Here is a 21686-nt window from a genome sequence, read left to right on the forward strand (position 1 = left end):
CTTTTGGTTCCTATAATTCTGTTGACCATATTTGTGATATTCAGACGCCAAATGACATCTTTGAGCATGTTGGAGATAAAAAACAAAATGTGCCCAAAACGTGATATTATGACGTTATACGCCGTCCTGAGACATGTTTGAACTTTCTATCACTTTTGGTTCCGATAATTCTGTTGACCATATTTGTGATATTCAGGCGCCAAATGACATGTTGGAGCATGTTGGAGATAATAAACAAAATGTGCCCAAAACGTGATATTATGACGTTATACGCCGTTCTGAGACATGTTTGAACTTTCTATCACTTTTGGTTCCGATAATTCTGTTGACCATATTTGTGATATTCAGGCGCCAAATGACATGTTGGAGCATGTTGGAGATAAAAAACAAAATGTGCCCAAAACGTGATATTATGACGTTATACGCCGTTCTGAGACATGTTTGAACTTTCTATCACTTTTGGTTCCGATAATTGTGTTGACCATATTGGTGATATTCAGACGCCAAATGACATCTTTGAGCATGTTGGAGATAAAAAACAAAATGTGCCCAAAACGTTATATTATGACGTTATACGCCGTTCTGAGACATGTTTGAACTTTCTATCACTTTTGGTTCCGATAATTCAGTTGACCATATTTGTGATATTCAGACGCCAAATGACATCTTTGAGCATGTTGGAGATAAAAAACAAAATGTGCCCAAAACGTGATATTATGTCGTTATACGCCGTTCTGAGACATGTTTGAACTTTCTATCACTTTTGGTTCCGATAATTCTGTTGACCATATTTGTGATATTCAGGCGCCAAATGACATGTTGGAGCATGTTGGAGATAAAAAACAAAATGTGCCCAAAACGTGATATTATGACGTTATACGCCGTTCTGAGACATGTTTGAACTTTCTATCACTTTTGGTTCCGATAATTGTGTTGACCATATTGGTGATATTCAGACGCCAAATGACATCTTTGAGCATGTTGGAGATAAAAAACAAAATGTGCCCAAAACGTTATATTATGACGTTTTACGCCGTTCTGAGACATGCTAGAACTTTCTATCACTTTTGGTTCCTATAATTCTGTTGACCATATTTGTGATATTCAGACGCCAAATGACATCTTTGAGCATGTTGGAGATAAAAAACAAAATGTGCCCAAAACGTGATATTATGACGTTATACGCCGTTCTGAGACATGTTTGAACTTTCTATCACTTTTGGTTCCGATAATTCTGTTGACCATATTTGTGATATTCAGGCGCCAAATGACATGTTGGAGCATGTTGGAGATAAAAAACAAAATGTGCCCAAAACGTGATATTATGACGTTATACGCCGTTCTGAGACATGTTTGAACTTTCTATCACTTTTGGTTCCGATAATTCTGTTGGCCGTATTTGTGTTATTCAGACGCCAAATGACATCTTTGAGCATGTTGGAGATAAAAAACAAAATGTGCCCAAAACGTTATATTATGACGTTTTACGCCGTTCTGAGACATGCTCGAACTTTCTATCACTTTTGGTTCCGATAATTCTGTTGACCATATTTGTGATATTCAGACGCCAAATGACATCTTTGAGCATGTTGGAGATAAAAAACAAAATGTGCCCAAAACGTGATATTATGACGTTATACGCCGTTCTGGGACATGTTTGAACTTTCTATCACTTTTGGTTCCGATAATTCTTTTGACCATATTTGTGATATTCAGACGCCAAATGACATCTTTGAGCATGTTGGAGATAAAAAACAAAATGTGCTCAAAACGTGATATTATGACGTTATACGCCGTTCTGAGACATGTTTGAACTTTCTATCACTTTTGGTTCCGATAATTCTGTTGACCATATTTGTGATATTCAGGCGCCAAATGACATGTTGGAGCATGTTGGAGATAAAAAACAAAATGTGCCCAAAACGTTATATTATGACGTTATACGCCGTTCTGAGACATGTTTGAACTTTCTATCACTTTTGGTTCCGATAATTCTGTTGACCATATTTGTGATATTCAGACGCCAAATGACATCTTTGAGCATGTTGGAGATAAAAAACAAAATGTGCCCAAAACGTTATATTATGACGTTATACGCCGTTCTGAGACATGTTTGAACTTTCTATCACTTTTGGTTCCGATAATTCTGTTGACCATATTTGTGATATTCAGGCGCCAAATGACATGTTGGAGCATGTTGGAAATAAAAAACAAAATGTGCCCAAAACGTGATATTATGACGTTATACGCCGTTCTGAGACATGTTTGAACTTTCTATCACTTTTGGTTCCGATAATTCTGTTCACCATATTTGTGATATTCAGACGCCAAATGACATCTTTGAGCATGTTGGAGATAAAAAACAAAATGTGCCCAAAACGTGATATTATGACGTTATACGCCGTTCTGAGACATGTTTGAACTTTCTATCACTTTTGGTTCCGATAATTCTGTTGACCATATTTGTGATATTCAGGCGCCAAATGACATGTTGGAGCATGTTGGAGATAAAAAACAAAATGTGCCCAAAACGTTATATTATGACGTTATACGCCGTTCTGAGACATGTTTGAACTTTCTATCACTTTTGGTTCCGATAATTCAGTTGACCATATTTGTGATATTCAGACGCCAAATGACATCTTTGAGCATGTTGGAGATAAAAAACAAAATGTGCCCAAAACGTGATATTATGTCGTTATACGCCGTTCTGAGACATGTTTGAACTTTCTATCACTTTTGGTTCCGATAATTCTGTTGACCATATTTGTGATATTCAGGCGCCAAATGACATGTTGGAGCATGTTGGAGATAAAAAACAAAATGTGCCCAAAACGTGATATTATGACGTTATACGCCGTTCTGAGACATGTTTGAACTTTCTATCACTTTTGGTTCCGATAATTGTGTTGACCATATTGGTGATATTCAGACGCCAAATGACATCTTTGAGCATGTTGGAGATAAAAAACAAAATGTGCCCAAAACGTTATATTATGACGTTTTACGCCGTTCTGAGACATGCTAGAACTTTCTATCACTTTTGGTTCCTATAATTCTGTTGACCATATTTGTGATATTCAGACGCCAAATGACATCTTTGAGCATGTTGGAGATAAAAAACAAAATGTGCCCAAAACGTGATATTATGACGTTATACGCCGTTCTGAGACATGTTTGAACTTTCTATCACTTTTGGTTCCGATAATTCTGTTGACCATATTTGTGATATTCAGGCGCCAAATGACATGTTGGAGCATGTTGGAGATAAAAAACAAAATGTGCCCAAAACGTGATATTATGACGTTATACGCCGTTCTGAGACATGTTTGAACTTTCTATCACTTTTGGTTCCGATAATTCTGTTGGCCGTATTTGTGTTATTCAGACGCCAAATGACATCTTTGAGCATGTTGGAGATAGAAAGCAAAATGTGCCCAAAACGTTATATTATGACGTTATACGCCGTTCTGAGACATGTTTGAACTTTCTATCACTTTTGGTTCCGATAATTCTGTTGACCATATTTGTGATATTCAGGCGCCAAATGACATGTTGGAGCATGTTGGAGATAAAAAACAAAATGTGCCCAAAACGTGATATTATGACGTTATACGCCGTTCTGAGACATGTTTGAACTTTCTATCACTTTTGGTTCCGATAATTGTGTTGACCATATTGGTGATATTCAGACGCCAAATGACATCTTTGAGCATGTTGGAGATAAAAAACAAAATGTGCCCAAAACGTTATATTATGACGTTTTACGCCGTTCTGAGACATGCTAGAACTTTCTATCACTTTTGGTTCCGATAATTCTGTTGACCATATTTGTGATATTCAGACGCCAAATGACATCTTTGAGCATGTTGGAGATAAAAAACAAAATGTGCCCAAAACGTGATATTATGACGTTATACGCCGTTCTGGGACATGTTTGAACTTTCTATCACTTTTGGTTCCGATAATTCTTTTGACCATATTTGTGATATTCAGACGCCAAATGACATCTTTGAGCGTGTTGGAGATAAAAAACAAAATGTGCTCAAAACGTGATATTATGACGTTATACGCCGTTCTGAGACATGTTTGAACTTTCTATCACTTTTGGTTCCGATAATTCTGTTGACCATATTTGTGATATTCAGGCGCCAAATGACATGTTGGAGCATGTTGGAGATAAAAAACAAAATGTGCCCAAAACGTTATATTATGACGTTATACGCCGTTCTGAGACATGTTTGAACTTTCTATCACTTTTGGTTCCGATAATTCTGTTGATCATATTTGTGATATTCAGACGCCAAATGACATCTTTGAGCATGTTGGAGATAAAAAACAAAATGTGCCCAAAACGTTATATTATGACGTTATACGCCGTTCTGAGACATGTTTGAACTTTCTATCACTTTTGGTTCCGATAATTCTGTTGACCATATTTGTGATATTCAGGCGCCAAATGACATGTTGGAGCATGTTGGAAATAAAAAACAAAATGTGCCCAAAACGTGATATTATGACGTTATACGCCGTTCTGAGACATGTTTGAACTTTCTATCACTTTTGGTTCCGATAATTCTGTTCACCATATTTGTGATATTCAGACGCCAAATGACATCTTTGAGCATGTTGGAGATAAAAAACAAAATGTGCCCAAAACGTGATATTATGACGTTATACGCCGTTCTGAGACATGTTTGAACTTTCTATCACTTTTGGTTCCGATAATTCTGTTGACCATATTTGTGATATTCAGGCGCCAAATGACATGTTGGAGCATGTTGGAGATAAAAAACAAAATGTGCCCAAAACGTTATATTATGACGTTATACGCCGTTCTGAGACATGTTTGAACTTTCTATCACTTTTGGTTCCGATAATTCTGTTGACCATCTTTGTGATATTCAGACGCCAAATGACATCTTTGAGCATGTTGGAGATAAAAATCAAAATGTGCCCAAAACGTTATATTATGACGTTATACGCCGTTCTGAGACATGTTTGAACTTTCTATCACTTTTGGTTCCGATAATTCTGTTGACCATATTTGTGATATTCAGGCGCCAAATGACATGTTGGAGCATGTTGGAGATAAAAAACAAAATGTGCCCAAAACGTGATATTATGACGTTATACGCCGTTCTGAGACATATTTGAAATTTCTATCACTTTTGGTTCCGATAATTCTGTTGACCGTATTTGTGTTATTCAGACGCCAAATGACATCTTTGAGCGTGTTGGAGATAAAAAACAAAATGTGCCCAAAACGTTATATTATGACGTTATACGCCGTTCTGAGACATGTTTGAACTTTCTATCACTTTTGGTTCCGATAATTCAGTTGACCATATTTGTGATATTCAGACGCCAAATGACATCTTTGAGCATGTTGGAGATAAAAAACAAAATGTGCCCAAAACGTTATATTATGACGTTTTACGCCGTTTTGAGACATGCTAGAACTTTCTATCACTTTTGGTTCCTATAATTCTGTTGACCATATTTGTGATATTCAGACGCCAAATGACATCTTTGAGCATGTTGGAGATAAAAAACAAAATGTGCCCAAAACGTGATATTATGACGTTATACGCCGTTCTGAGACATGTTTGAACTTTCTACCACTTTTGGTTCCGATAATTCTGTTGACCATATTTGTGATATTCAGGCGCCAAATGACATGTTGGAGCATGTTGGAGATAAAAAACAAAATGTGCCCAAAACGTGATATTATGACGTTATACGCCGTTCTGAGACATGTTTGAACTTTCTATCACTTTTGGTTCCGATAATTGTGTTGACCATATTGGTGATATTCAGACGCCAAATGACATCTTTGAGCATGTTGGAGATAAAAAACAAAATGTGCCCAAAACGTGATATTATGACGTTATACGCCGTTCTGGGACATGTTTGAACTTTCTATCACTTTTGGTTCCGATAATTCTGTTGACCATATTTGTGATATTCAGACGCCAAATGACATCTTTGAGCATGTTGGAGATAAAAAACAAAATGTGCTCAAAACGTGATATTATGACGTTATACGCCGTTCTGAGACATGTTTGAACTTTCTACCACTTTTGGTTCCGATAATTCTGTTGACCATATTTGTGATATTCAGGCGCCAAATGACATGTTGGAGCATGTTGGAGATAAAAAACAAAATGTGCCCAAAACGTTATATTATGACGTTATACGCCGTTCTGAGACATGTTTGAACTTTCTATCACTTTTGCTTCCGATAATTCTGTTGACCATATTTGTGATATTCAGACGCCAAATGACATCTTTGAGCATGTTGGAGATAAAAAACAAAATGTGCCCAAAACGTTATATTATGACGTTATACGCCGTTCTGAGACATGTTTGAACTTTCTATCACTTTTGGTTCCGATAATTCTGTTGACCATATTTGTGATATTCATGCGCCAAATGACATGTTGGAGCATGTTGGAGATAAAAAACAAAATGTGCCCAAAACGTGATATTATGACGTTATACGCCGTTCTGAGACATGTTTGAACTTTCTATCACTTTTGGTTCCGATAATTCTGTTGACCATATTTGTGATATTCAGACGCCAAATGACATCTTTGAGCATGTTGGAGATAAAAAACAAAATGTGCCCAAAACGTTATATTATGACGTTATACGCCGTTCTGAGACATGTTTGAACTTTCTATCACTTTTGGTTCCGATAATTCTGTTGACCATTTTTGTGATATTCAGGCGCCAAATGACATGTTGGAGCATGTTGGAGATAAAAAAGAAAATGTGCCCAAAACGTGATATTATGACGTTATACGCCGTTCTGAGACATGTTTGAACTTTCTATCACTTTTGGTTCCGATAATTCTGTTAACCATATTTGTGATATTCAGACGCCAAATGACATCTTTGAGCATGTTGGAGATAAAAAACAGAATGTGCCTAAAACGTTATATTATGACGTTATACGCCGTTCTGAGACATGTTTGAACTTTCTATCACTTTTGGTTCCGATAATTCAGTTGACCATATTTGTGATATTCAGACGCCAAATGACATCTTTGAGCATGTTGGAGATAAAAAACAAAATGTGCCCAAAACGTGATATTATGTCGTTATACGCCGTTCTGAGACATGTTTGAACTTTCTATCACTTTTGGTTCCGATAATTCTGTTGACCATATTTGTGATATTCAGGCGCCAAATGACATGTTGGAGCATGTTGGAGATAAAAAACAAAATGTGCCCAAAACGTGATATTATGACGTTATACGCCGTTCTGAGACATGTTTGAACTTTCTATCACTTTTGGTTCCGATAATTGTGTTGACCATATTGGTGATATTCAGACGACAAATGACATCTTTGAGCATGTTGGAGATAAAAAACAAAATGTGCCCAAAACGTTATATTATGACGTTTTACGCCGTTTTGAGACATGCTAGAACTTTCTATCACTTTTGGTTCCTATAATTCTGTTGACCATATTTGTGATATTCAGACGCCAAATGACATCTTTGAGCATGTTGGAGATAAAAAACAAAATGTGTCCAAAACGTGATATTATGACGTTATACGCCGTTCTGAGACATGTTTGAACTTTCTATCACTTTTGGTTCCGATAATTCTGTTGACCATATTTGTGATATTCAGGCGCCAAATGACATGTTGGAGCATGTTGGAGATAAAAAACAAAATGTGCCCAAAACGTGATATTATGACGTTATACGCCGTTCTGAGACATGTTTGAACTTTCTATCACTTTTGGTTCCGATAATTGTGTTGACCATATTGGTGATATTCAGACGCCAAATGACATCTTTGAGCATGTTGGAGATAAAAAACAAAATGTGCCCAAAACGTTATATTATGACGTTTTACGCCGTTCTGAGACATGCTAGAACTTTCTATCACTTTTGGTTCCGATAATTCTGTTGACCATATTTGTGATATTCAGACGCCAAATGACATCTTTGAGCATGTTGGAGATAAAAAACAAAATGTGCCCAAAACGTTATATTATGACGTTATACGCCGTTCTGAGACATGTTTGAACTTTCTATCACTTTTGGTTCCGATAATTCTGTTGACCATATTTGTGATATTCAGGCGCCAAATGACATGTTGGGGCATGTTGGAGATAAAAAACAAAATGTGCCCAAAACGTGATATTATGACGTTATACGCGTTCTGAGACATGTTTGAACTTTCTATCACTTTTGGTTCCGATAATTCTGTTGACCATATTTGTGATATTCAGGCGCCAAATGACATGTTGGAGCATGTTGGAGATAAAAAACAAAATGTGCCCAAAACGTGATATTATGACGTTATACGCCGTTCTGAGACATGTTTGTACTTTCTATCACTTTTGGTTCCGATAATTCTGTTGACCATATTTGTGATATTCAGACGCCAAATAACATCTTTGAGCATGTTGGAGATAAAAAACAAAATGTGCCCAAAACGTGATATTACGACGTTATACGCCGTTCTGAGACATGTTTGAACTTTCTATCACTTTTGGTTCCGATAATTCTGTTGACCATATTTGTGATATTCAGACGCCAAATGACATCTTTGAGCATGTTGGAGATAAAAAACAAAATGTGCCCAAAACGTTATATTATGACGTTATACGCCGTTCTGAGACATGTTTGAACTTTCTATCACTTTTGGTTCCGATAATTCTGTTGACCATATTTGTGATATTCAGACGCCAAATGACATCTTTGAGCATGTTGGAGATAAAAAACAAAATGTGCCCAAAACGTGATATTATGACGTTATACGCCGTTCTGAGACATGTTTGAACTTTCTATCACTTTTGGTTCCGATAATTCTGTTGACCATATTTGTGATATTCAGGCGCCAAATGACATGTTGGAGCATGTTGGAGATAAAAAACAAAATGTGCCCAAAACGTTATGTTATGACGTTATACGCCGTTCTGAGACATGTTTGAACTTTCTATCACTTTTGGTTCCGATAATTCTGTTGACCATATTTGTGATATTCAGACGCCAAATGACATCTTTGAGCATGTTGGAGATAAAAAACAAAATGTGCCCAAAACGTGATATTATGACGTTATACGCCGTTCTGAGACATGTTTGAACTTTCTATCACTTTTGGTTCCGATAATTCTGTTGACCATATTTGTGATATTCAGGCGCCAAATGACATGTTGGAGCATGTTGGAGATAAAAAACAAAATGTGCCCAAAACGTGATATTATGACGTTATACGCCGTTCTGAGACATGTTTGAACTTTCTATCACTTTTGGTTCCGATAATTCTGTTGACCATATTTGTGATATTCAGGCGCCAAATGACATGTTGGAGCATGTTGGAGATAAAAAACAAAATGTGCCCAAAACGTGATATTATGACGTTATACGCCGTTCTGAGACATGTTTGAAATTTCTATCACCTTTTGTTCCGATAATTCTGTTGACCATATTTGTGATATTCAGGCGCCAAATGACATGTTGGAGCATGTTGGAGATAAAAAACAAAATGTTCCCAAAACGTGATATTATGACGTTATACGCCGTTCTGAGACATATTTGAAATTTCTATCACTTTTGGCTCCGATAATTCTGTTGACCGTATTTGTGTTATTCAGACGCCAAATGACATCTTTGAGCGTGTTGGAGATAAAAAACAAAATGTGCCCAAAACGTTATATTATGACGTTATACGCCGTTCTGAGACATGTTTGAACTTTCTATCACTTTTGGTTCCGATAATTCTGTTGACCATATTTGTGATATTCAGGCGCCAAATGACATGTTGGAGCATGTTGGAGATAAAAAACAAAATGTGCCCAAAACGTTATGTTATGACGTTATACGCCGTTCTGAGACATGTTTGAACTTTCTATCACTTTTGGTTCCGATAATTCTGTTGACCATATTTGTGATATTCAGACGCCAAATGACATCTTTGAGCATGTTGGAGATAAAAAACAAAATGTGCCCAAAACGTGATATAATGACGTTATACGCCGTTCTGAGACATATTTGAAATTTCTATCACTTTTGGTTCCGATAATTCTGTTGACCGTATTTGTGTTATTCAGACGCCAAATGACATCTTTGAGCGTGTTGGAGATAAAAAACAAAATGTGCCCAAAACGTTATATTATGACGTTATACGCCGTTCTGAGACATGTTTGAACTTTCTATCACTTTTGGTTCCGATAATTCTGTTGACCATATTTGTGATATTCAGACGCCAAATGACATCTTTGAGCATGTTGGAGATAAAAAACAAAATGTGCCCAAAACGTGATATTATGACGTTATACGCCGTTCTGAGACATGTTTGAACTTTCTATCACTTTTGGTTCCGATAATTCTGTTGACCATATTTGTGATATTCAGGCGCCAAATGACATGTTGGAGCATGTTGGAGATAAAAAACAAAATGTGCCCAAAACGTGATATTATGACGTTATACGCCGTTCTGAGACATGTTTGTACTTTCTATCACTTTTGGTTCCGATAATTCTGTTGACCATATTTGTGATATTCAGACGCCAAATAACATCTTTGAGCATGTTGGAGATAAAAAACAAAATGTGCCCAAAACGTGATATTACGACGTTATACGCCGTTCTGAGACATGTTTGAACTTTCTATCACTTTTGGTTCCGATAATTCTGTTGACCATATTTGTGATATTCAGGCGCCAAATGACATGTTGGAGCATGTTGGAGATAAAAAACAAAATGTGCCCAAAACGTGATATTATGACGTTATACGCCGTTCTGAGACATGTTTGAACTTTCTATCACTTTTGCTTCCGATAATTCTGTTGACCATATTTGTGATATTCAGACGCCAAATGACATCTTTGAGCATGTTGGAGATAAAAAACAAAATGTGCCCAAAACGTTATATTATGACGTTATACGCCGTTCTGAGACATGTTTGAACTTTCTATCACTTTTGGTTCCGATAATTCTGTTGACCATATTTGTGATATTCAGGCGCCAAATGACATGTTGGAGCATGTTGGAGATAAAAAACAAAATGTGCCCAAAACGTGATATTATGACGTTATACGCCGTTCCGAGAAATGTTTGAACTTTCTATCACTTTTGGTTCCGATAATTCTGTTGACCATATTTGTGATATTCAGGCGCCAAATGACATGTTGGAGCATGTTGGAGATAAAAAACAAAATGTGCCCAAAACGTGATATTATGACGTTATACGCCGTTCTGAGACATGTTTGAACTTTCTATCACTTTTGGTTCCGATAATTCTGTTGACCATATTTGTGATATTCAGGCGCCAAATGACATGTTGGAGCATGTTGGAGATAAAAAACAAAATGTGCCCAAAACGTGATATTATGACGTTATACGCCGTTCTGAGACATGTTTGAACTTTCTATCACTTTTGGTTCCGATAATTCTGTTGACCATATTTGTGATATTCAGACGCCAAATGACATCTTTGAGCATGTTGGAGATAAAAAACAAAATGTGCCCAAAACGTGATATTATGACGTTATACGCCGTTCTGAGACATGTTTGAACTTTCTATCACTTTTGGTTCCGATAATTCTGTTGACCATATTTGTGATATTCAGGCGCCAAATGACATGTTGGAGCATGTTGGAGATAAAAAACAAAATGTGCCCAAAACGTGATATTATGACGTTATACGCCGTTCTGAGACATGTTTGAACTTTCTATCACTTTTGGTTCCGATAATTCTGTTGACCATATTTGTGATATTCAGGCGCCAAATGACATGTTGGAGCATGTTGGAGATAAAAAACAAAATGTGCCCAAAACGTGATATTATGACGTTATACGCCGTTCCGAGAAATGTTTGAACTTTCTATCACTTTTGGTTCCGATAATTCTGTTGACCATATTTGTGATATTCAGACGCCAAATGACATCTTTGAGCATGTTGGAGATAAAAAACAAAATGTGCCCAAAACGTGATATTATGACGTTATACGCCGTTCTGAGACATGTTTGAACTTTCTATCACTTTTGGTTCCGATAATTCTGTTGACCATATTTGTGATATTCAGACGCCAAATGACATCTTTGAGCATGTTGGAGATAAATAACAAAATGTGCCCAAAACGTTATATTATGACGTTATACGCCGTTCTGAGACATGTTTGAACTTTCTATCACTTTTGGTTCCGATAATTCTGTTGACCATATTTGTGATATTCAGGCGCCAAATGACATGTTGGAGCATGTTGGAGATAAAAAACAAAATGTGCCCAAAACGTGATATTATGACGTTATACGCCGTTCTGAGACATGTTTGTACTTTCTATCACTTTTGGTTCCGATAATTCTGTTGACCATATTTGTGATATTCAGACGCCAAATAACATCTTTGAGCATGTTGGAGATAAAAAACAAAATGTGCCCAAAACGTGATATTACGACGTTATACGCCGTTCTGAGACATGTTTGAACTTTCTATCACTTTTGGTTCCGATAATTCTGTTGACCATATTTGTGATATTCAGGCGCCAAATGACATGTTGGAGCATGTTGGAGATAAAAAACAAAATGTGCCCAAAACGTGATATTATGACGTTATACGCCGTTCTGAGACATGTTTGAACTTTCTATCACTTTTGCTTCCGATAATTCTGTTGACCATATTTGTGATATTCAGACGCCAAATGACATCTTTGAGCATGTTGGAGATAAAAAACAAAATGTGCCCAAAACGTTATATTATGACGTTATACGCCGTTCTGAGACATGTTTGAACTTTCTATCACTTTTGGTTCCGATAATTCTGTTGACCATATTTGTGATATTCAGGCGCCAAATGACATGTTGGAGCATGTTGGAGATAAAAAACAAAATGTGCCCAAAACGTGATATTATGACGTTATACGCCGTTCCGAGAAATGTTTGAACTTTCTATCACTTTTGGTTCCGATAATTCTGTTGACCATATTTGTGATATTCAGGCGCCAAATGACATGTTGGAGCATGTTGGAGATAAAAAACAAAATGTGCCCAAAACGTGATATTATGACGTTATACGCCGTTCTGAGACATGTTTGAACTTTCTATCACTTTTGGTTCCGATAATTCTGTTGACCATATTTGTGATATTCAGGCGCCAAATGACATGTTGGAGCATGTTGGAGATAAAAAACAAAATGTGCCCAAAACGTGATATTATGACGTTATACGCCGTTCTGAGACATGTTTGAACTTTCTATCACTTTTGGTTCCGATAATTCTGTTGACCATATTTGTGATATTCAGACGCCAAATGACATCTTTGAGCATGTTGGAGATAAAAAACAAAATGTGCCCAAAACGTGATATTATGACGTTATACGCCGTTCTGAGACATGTTTGAACTTTCTATCACTTTTGGTTCCGATAATTCTGTTGACCATATTTGTGATATTCAGGCGCCAAATGACATGTTGGAGCATGTTGGAGATAAAAAACAAAATGTGCCCAAAACGTGATATTATGACGTTATACGCCGTTCTGAGACATGTTTGAACTTTCTATCACTTTTGGTTCCGATAATTCTGTTGACCATATTTGTGATATTCAGGCGCCAAATGACATGTTGGAGCATGTTGGAGATAAAAAACAAAATGTGCCCAAAACGTGATATTACGACGTTATACGCCGTTCCGAGAAATGTTTGAACTTTCTATCACTTTTGGTTCCGATAATTCTGTTGACCATATTTGTGATATTCAGACGCCAAATGACATCTTTGAGCATGTTGGAGATAAAAAACAAAATGTGCCCAAAACGTGATATTATGACGTTATACGCCGTTCTGAGACATGTTTGAACTTTCTATCACTTTTGGTTCCGATAATTCTGTTGACCATATTTGTGATATTCAGACGCCAAATGACATCTTTGAGCATGTTGGAGATAAATAACAAAATGTGCCCAAAACGTTATATTATGACGTTATACGCCGTTCTGAGACATGTTTGAACTTTCTATCACTTTTGGTTCCGATAATTCTGTTGACCATATTTGTGATATTCAGGCGCCAAATGACATGTTGGAGCATGTTGGAGATAAAAAACGAAATGTTCCCAAAACGTGATATTATGACGTTATACGCCGTTCTGAGACATATTTGAAATTTCTATCACTTTTGGTTCCGATAATTCTGTTGACCGTATTTGTGTTATTCAGACGCCAAATGACATCTTTGAGCGTGTTGGAGATAAAAAACAAAATGTGCCCAAAACGTTATATTATGACGTTATACGCCGTTCTGAGACATGTTTGAACTTTCTATCACTTTTGGTTCCGATAATTCTGTTGACCATATTTGTGATATTCAGACGCCAAATGACATCTTTGAGCATGTTGGAGATAAATAACAAAATGTGCCCAAAACGTTATATTATGACGTTATACGCCGTTCTGAGACATGTTTGAACTTTCTATCACTTTTGGTTCCGATAATTCTGTTGACCATATTTGTGATATTCAGGCGCCAAATGACATGTTGGAGCATGTTGGAGATAAAAAACGAAATGTTCCCAAAACGTGATATTATGACGTTATACGCCGTTCTGAGACATATTTGAAATTTCTATCACTTTTGGTTCCGATAATTCTGTTGACCGTATTTGTGTTATTCAGACGCCAAATGACATCTTTGAGCGTGTTGGAGATAAAAAACAAAATGTGCCCAAAACGTTATATTATGACGTTATACGCCGTTCTGAGACATGTTTGAACTTTCTATCACTTTTGGTTCCGATAATTCTGTTGACCGTATTTGTGTTATTCAGACGCCAAATGACATCTTTGAGCGTGTTGGAGATAAAAAACAAAATGTGCCCAAAACGTTATATTATGACGTTATACGCCGTTCTGAGACATGTTTGAACTTTCTATCACTTTTGGTTCCGATAATTCTGTTGACCATATTTGTGATATTCAGGCGCCAAATGACATGTTGGAGCATGTTGGAGATAAAAAACAAAATGTGCCCAAAACGTGATATTATGACGTTATACGCCGTTCTGAGACATGTTTGTACTTTCTATCACTTTTGGTTCCGATAATTCTGTTGACCATATTTGTGATATTCAGACGCCAAATAACATCTTTGAGCATGTTGGAGATAAAAAACAAAATGTGCCCAAAACGTGATATTACGACGTTATACGCCGTTCTGAGACATGTTTGAACTTTCTATCACTTTTGGTTCCGATAATTCTGTTGACCATATTTGTGATATTCAGGCGCCAAATGACATGTTGGAGCATGTTGGAGATAAAAAACAAAATGTGCCCAAAACGTGATATTATGACGTTATACGCCGTTCTGAGACATGTTTGAACTTTCTATCACTTTTGCTTCCGATAATTCTGTTGACCATATTTGTGATATTCAGACGCCAAATGACATCTTTGAGCATGTTGGAGATAAAAAACAAAATGTGCCCAAAACGTTATATTATGACGTTATACGCCGTTCTGAGACATGTTTGAACTTTCTATCACTTTTGGTTCCGATAATTCTGTTGACCATATTTGTGATATTCAGGCGCCAAATGACATGTTGGAGCATGTTGGAGATAAAAAACAAAATGTGCCCAAAACGTGATATTATGACGTTATACGCCGTTCCGAGAAATGTTTGAACTTTCTATCACTTTTGGTTCCGATAATTCTGTTGACCATATTTGTGATATTCAGACGCCAAATGACATCTTTGAGCATGTTGGAGATAAAAAACAAAATGTGCCCAAAACGTGATATTATGACGTTATACGCCGTTCTGAGACATGTTTGAACTTTCTATCACTTTTGGTTCCGATAATTCTGTTGACCATATTTGTGATATTCAGGCGCCAAATGACATGTTGGAGCATGTTGGAGATAAAAAACAAAATGTGCCCAAAACGTGATATTATGACGTTATACGCCGTTCTGAGACATGTTTGAACTTTCTATCACTTTTGGTTCCGATAATTCTGTTGACCATATTTGTGATATTCAGGCGCCAAATGACATGTTGGAGCATGTTGGAGATAAAAAACAAAATGTGCCCAAAACGTGATATTATGACGTTATACGCCGTTCTGAGACATGTTTGAACTTTCTATCACTTTTGGTTCCGATAATTCTGTTGACCATATTTGTGATATTCAGACGCCAAATGACATCTTTGAGCATGTTGGAGATAAAAAACAAAATGTGCCCAAAACGTGATATTATGACGTTATACGCCGTTCTGACACATGTTTGAACTTTCTATCACTTTTGGTTCCGATAATTCTGTTGACCATATTTGTGATATTCAGGCGCCAAATGACATGTTGGAGCATGTTGGAGATAAAAAACAAAATGTGCCCAAAACGTGATATTATGACGTTATACGCCGTTCTGAGACATGTTTGAACTTTCTATCACTTTTGGTTCCGATAATTCTGTTGACCATATTTGTGATATTCAGGCGCCAAATGACATGTTGGAGCATGTTGGAGATAAAAAACAAAATGTGCCCAAAACGTGATATTATGACGTTATACGCCGTTCTGAGACATGTTTGAACTTTCTATCACTTTTGGTTCCGATAATTCTGTTGACCATATTTGTGATATTCAGACGCCAAATGACATCTTTGAGCATGTTGGAGATAAAAAACAAAATGTGTCCAAAACGTGATATTATGACGTTATACGCCGTTCTGAGACATGTTTGAACTTTCTATCACTTTTGGTTCCGATAATTCTGTTGACCATATTTGTGATATTCAGACGCCAAATGACATGTTGGAGCATGTTGGAGATAAAAAACAAAATGTGCCCAAAACGTAATATTATGACGTTATACGCCGTTCTGAGACATGTTTGAACTTTCTATCACTTTTGGTTCCGATAATTCTGTTGACCATATTTGTGATATTCAGGCGCCAAATGACATGTTGGAGCATGTTGGAGATAAAAAACAAAATGTGCCCAAAACGTGATATTATGACGTTATACGCCGTTCTGAGACATGTTTGAACTTTCTATCACTTTTGGTTCCGATAATTCTGTTGACCATATTTGTGATATTCAGGCGCCAAATGACATGTTGGAGCATGTTGGAGATAAAAAACAAAATGTGCCCAAAACGTGATATTATGACGTTATACGCCGTTCTGAGACATGTTTGAAATTTCTATCACCTTTTGTTCCGATAATTCTGTTGACCATATTTGTGATATTCAGGCGCCAAATGACATGTTGGAGCATGTTGGAGATAAAAAACAAAATGTGCCCAAAACGTGATATTATGACGTTATACGCCGTTCTGAGACCTGTTTGAACTTTCTATCACTTTTGGTTCCGATAATTCTGTTGACCATATTTGTGATATTCAGACGCCAAATGACATCTTTGAGCATGTTGGAGATAAAAAACAAAATGTGTCCAAAACGTGATATTATGACGTTATACGCCGTTCTGAGACATGTTTGAACTTTCTATCACTTTTGGTTCCGATAATTCTGTTGACCATATTTGTGATATTCAGGCGCCAAATGACATGTTGGAGCATGTTGGAGATAAAAAACAAAATGTGCCCAAAACGTTATATTATGACGTTATACGCCGTTCTGAGACATGTTTGAACTTTGTATCACTTTTGGTTCCGATAATTCTGTTGACCGTATTTGTGTTATTCAGACGCCAAATGACATCTTTGAGCATGTTGGAGATAAAAAACAAAATGTGCCCAAAACGTTATATTATGACGTTATACGCCGTTCTGAGACATGTTTGAACTTTCTATCACTTTTGGTTCCGATAATTCTGTTGACCATATTTGTGATATTCAGACGCCAAATGACATCTATGAGCATGTTGGAGATAAAAAACAAAATGTGCCCAAAACGTGATATTATGACGTTATACGCCGTTCTGAGACATGTTTGAACTTTCTATCACTTTTGGTTCCGATAATTCTGTTGACCATATTTGTGATATTCAGACGCCAAATGACATCTTTGAGCATGTTGGAGATAAAAAACAAAATGTGTCCAAAACGTGATATTATGACGTTATACGCCGTTCTGAGACATGTTTGAACTTTCTATCACTTTTGGTTCCGATAATTCTGTTGACCATATTTTTGATATTCAGACGCCAAAGGACATCTTTGAGCATGTTGGAGATAAAAAACAAAATGTGCCCAAAACGTTATATTATGAAGTTATACGCCGTTCTGAGACATGTTTGAACTTTCTATCACTTTTGGTTCCGATAATTCTGTTGACCATATTTGTGATATTCAGACGCCAAATGACATCTTTGAGCATGTTGGAGATAAAAAACAAAATGTGTCAAAAACGTGATATTATGACGTTATACGCCGTTCTGAGACATGTTTGAACTTTCTATCACTTTTGGTTCCGATAATTCTGTTGACCATATTTGTGATATTCAGGCGCCAAATGACATGTTGGAGCATGTTGGAGATAAAAAACAAAATGTGCCCAAAACGTTATATTATGACGTTATACGCCGTTCTGAGACATGTTTGAACTTTGTATCACTTTTGGTTCCGATAATTCTGTTGACCGTATTTGTGTTATTCAGACGCCAAATGACATCTTTGAGCATGTTGGAGATAAAAAACAAAATGTGCCCAAAACGTTATATTATGACGTTATACGCCGTTCTGAGACATGTTTGAACTTTCTATCACTTTTGGTTCCGATAATTCTGTTGACCATATTTGTGATATTCAGACGCCAAATGACATCTATGAGCATGTTGGAGATAAAAAACAAAATGTGCCCAAAACGTGATATTATGACGTTATACGCCGTTCTGAGACATGTTTGAACTTTCTATCACTTTTGGTTCCGATAATTCTGTTGACCATATTTGTGATATTCAGACGCCAAATGACATCTTTGAGCATGTTGGAGATAAAAAACAAAATGTGTCCAAAACGTGATATTATGACGTTATACGCCGTTCTGAGACATGTTTGAACTTTCTATCACTTTTGGTTCCGATAATTCTGTTGACCATATTTTTGATATTCAGACGCCAAAGGACATCTTTGAGCATGTTGGAGATAAAAAACAAAATGTGCCCAAAACGTTATATTATGAAGTTATACGCCGTTCTGAGACATGTTTGAACTTTCTATCACTTTTGGTTCCGATAATTCTGTTGACCATATTTGTGATATTCAGACGCCAAATGACATCTTTGAGCATGTTGGAGATAAAAAACAAAATGTGTCCAAAACGTTATATTATGACTTTATACGCCGTTCTGAGACATGTTTGAACTTTCTATCACTTTTGGTTCCGATAATTCTGTTGACCATATTTGTGATATTCAGACGCCAAATGACATCTTTGAGCATGTTGGAGATAAAAAACAAAATGTGTCCAAAACGTTATATTATGACGTTATACGCCGTTCTGAGACATGTTTGAACTTTCTATCACTTCTGGTTCCGATAATTCTGTTGACCATATTTGTGATATTCAGACGCCAAATGACATCTTGTGGCGGCTTTTCAACAAAACGGCAACAACACAATCGAACCCCTTTTAAAAAAATACAGATCTGCAACACCTCGGCTTCCCAGTGAAGATGGGGTGGGTTTGAATTTATAAGGCGCCACGCAGTTTCAGTTACAGATCGCTCTAACTGCGAAGAGGGCTGGAAGGGAAAAGGTTCGACAACACCAACATATAACAAAACACAAAGAAATCGCGAAATCATATACCATATAAAAACAAATTTATTAAGGAAAAAAAAATATGGTAAAACAAAATATAAAGTATATAAGTAGTAAATAAAATAACGGAGATTGTTCAAAAAAAAATCCCGAATAATTAGGGGGGTAAAAGAGAAAGAAAATAATAATGAGCTGAATAAAACAAAATTAAAACAAATCTAAATAATGATCGCGACACGTCCCCGATTGACCCGAGCGCTCGATCAGGCGAACGGAAAAGAAAACAAAATCGAAATCAATACCGAAATTAATAACACCCCTAATAAATCCGATAACTTTACAAGAAAAATTAATTGACAATTAAAATGAGATAATAATAATAAGGAACTGGTTTAAAGTGAAATGAACAAAATGAACCAGTGAAGTTAACAAAAAAATTAAATGGTAAGTACAAAAGAAAATCTTACTTTATAAAAAAAATACAAAAGTATCTAGCCACACTGATATTCTTTTTGTATAAAAAGGAAAATTCTGACCTTTATTCCAAACTCTTTTGAACGAAGGATGATGACTTCACGATGACAACAATTATACGTAGATACAGCAACAAAATCCAGCAAACCTCCTTTGGAAACACTTGTTCGATGGTAAGTACAGGAAACTTGGGTTATGTAGCTTCTAATTTACTTCTTTATTCCAGGTAGTACTTGTTTCCGGGATGGGAGATTTCCCAAGAACTTATATAAGGAATAAGGCTCTCAGAAAAAAAAAAACCTAGCGTGTAAAAAAAGAAAGAAAAATGTAAATAGATAATTAGGCAAGAATGTAGGGATGGATGTTTTTATGTAGTGTGAAAGGAGTTTAAATGAATTTAGGTTTAAGTTAGTATTAAGCCAAAATTAGAGAAAATGTAAAAAGAAAAACCTACCTCAAGGTGGTATGAGGTTTTAACCAGCAAAATGAATAGTCTTTGTAAAAATGTGCAATAAATCCGGTGAAACCGTAATCGTTGAATAATTTCCAAACGAAAAATTAAAGGATTAATTAACTCAGATCCCGATAAATACGGATATAAATCGATCCAAAATTCTACACAGAATTATACCAAAATGTCGACTTAAAATTCTTGTTAACCATCCAAACACTACAAAGGCTGGTTTCAAAAGAGGAAGAGTAAAATCGCGCACGGGTATTCATTTCCCAAGATTTTAACCAAAAAACTCGTTATAAAATCGCGCGGTGCCAAGAATTCAAAATCACTCCCTCCCTCTATTATTGACAGTCCGAACTTAAAAATGTAAACAAAATTCATGATAGTAACGAAGAAGAGAAAAAGAAAAGTTTTAAGGTTAAGATCTATTGTGTGATTGTAATGAAGGTAATGAAAAAGAAAAAGGCGTTTAAAATGAGCGAAAGGAAAGGATTTAAGAAAAGTGATGAAAAGGAAAGGATTTTCAAGTGTTTCCAAGTTCGGCTTGCTGTAACAAAAAAACAAAAATTATAACAAGGTAAATAAACAAAATGGTATATAATTCCCCGACTTCTAACAATTACAGACAAATCACAAGGAAATTCAATAACCTCGAACGGAACCGTTACAATCTTTGAGCATGTTGGAGATAAAAAACAAAATGTGTCCAAAACGTTATATTATGACGTTATACGCCGTTCTGAGACATGTTTGAACTTTCTATCACTTTTGGTTCCGATACTTCTGTTGACCATATTTTTGATATTCAGACGCCAAATGACATCTTTGAGCATGTTGGAGATAAAAAACAAAATGTGCTCAAAACGTTATATTATGACGTTATACGCCGTTCTGAGACATGTTTGAACTTTCTATCACTTTTGGTTCCGATAATTCTGTTGACCATATTTGTGATATTCAGACGCCAAATGACATCTATGAGCATGTTGGAGATAAAAAACAAAATGTGCCCAAAACGTGATATTATGACGTTATACGCCGTTCTGAGACATGTTTGAACTTT

The 21686-nt window shown here is 36.2% G+C and overlaps 1 long non-coding RNA gene across 2 annotated transcripts; it reads left to right on the forward strand.

The window, feature by feature from the left end:
* Positions 1–19549: 19549 nt before the first annotated feature.
* Positions 19550–21294, forward strand: LOC139432315 (uncharacterized). 2 transcript variants are annotated; one of them, XR_011642148.1, is made up of 4 exons: positions 19550–20136; positions 20217–20339; positions 20393–21200; positions 21249–21294. It is a non-coding gene; the product is annotated as an uncharacterized lncRNA (long non-coding RNA). The 2 variants fall into 2 exon arrangements; XR_011642149.1 differs by having other exon boundaries at positions 21261–21287.
* Positions 21295–21686: the final 392 nt, after the last annotated feature.

Source organism: Onthophagus taurus, unplaced genomic scaffold (genome assembly GCF_036711975.1).
Source record: "Onthophagus taurus isolate NC unplaced genomic scaffold, IU_Otau_3.0 ScKx7SY_14, whole genome shotgun sequence".
NCBI classification, from domain to species: Eukaryota; Metazoa; Arthropoda; class Insecta; order Coleoptera; family Scarabaeidae; genus Onthophagus; species Onthophagus taurus.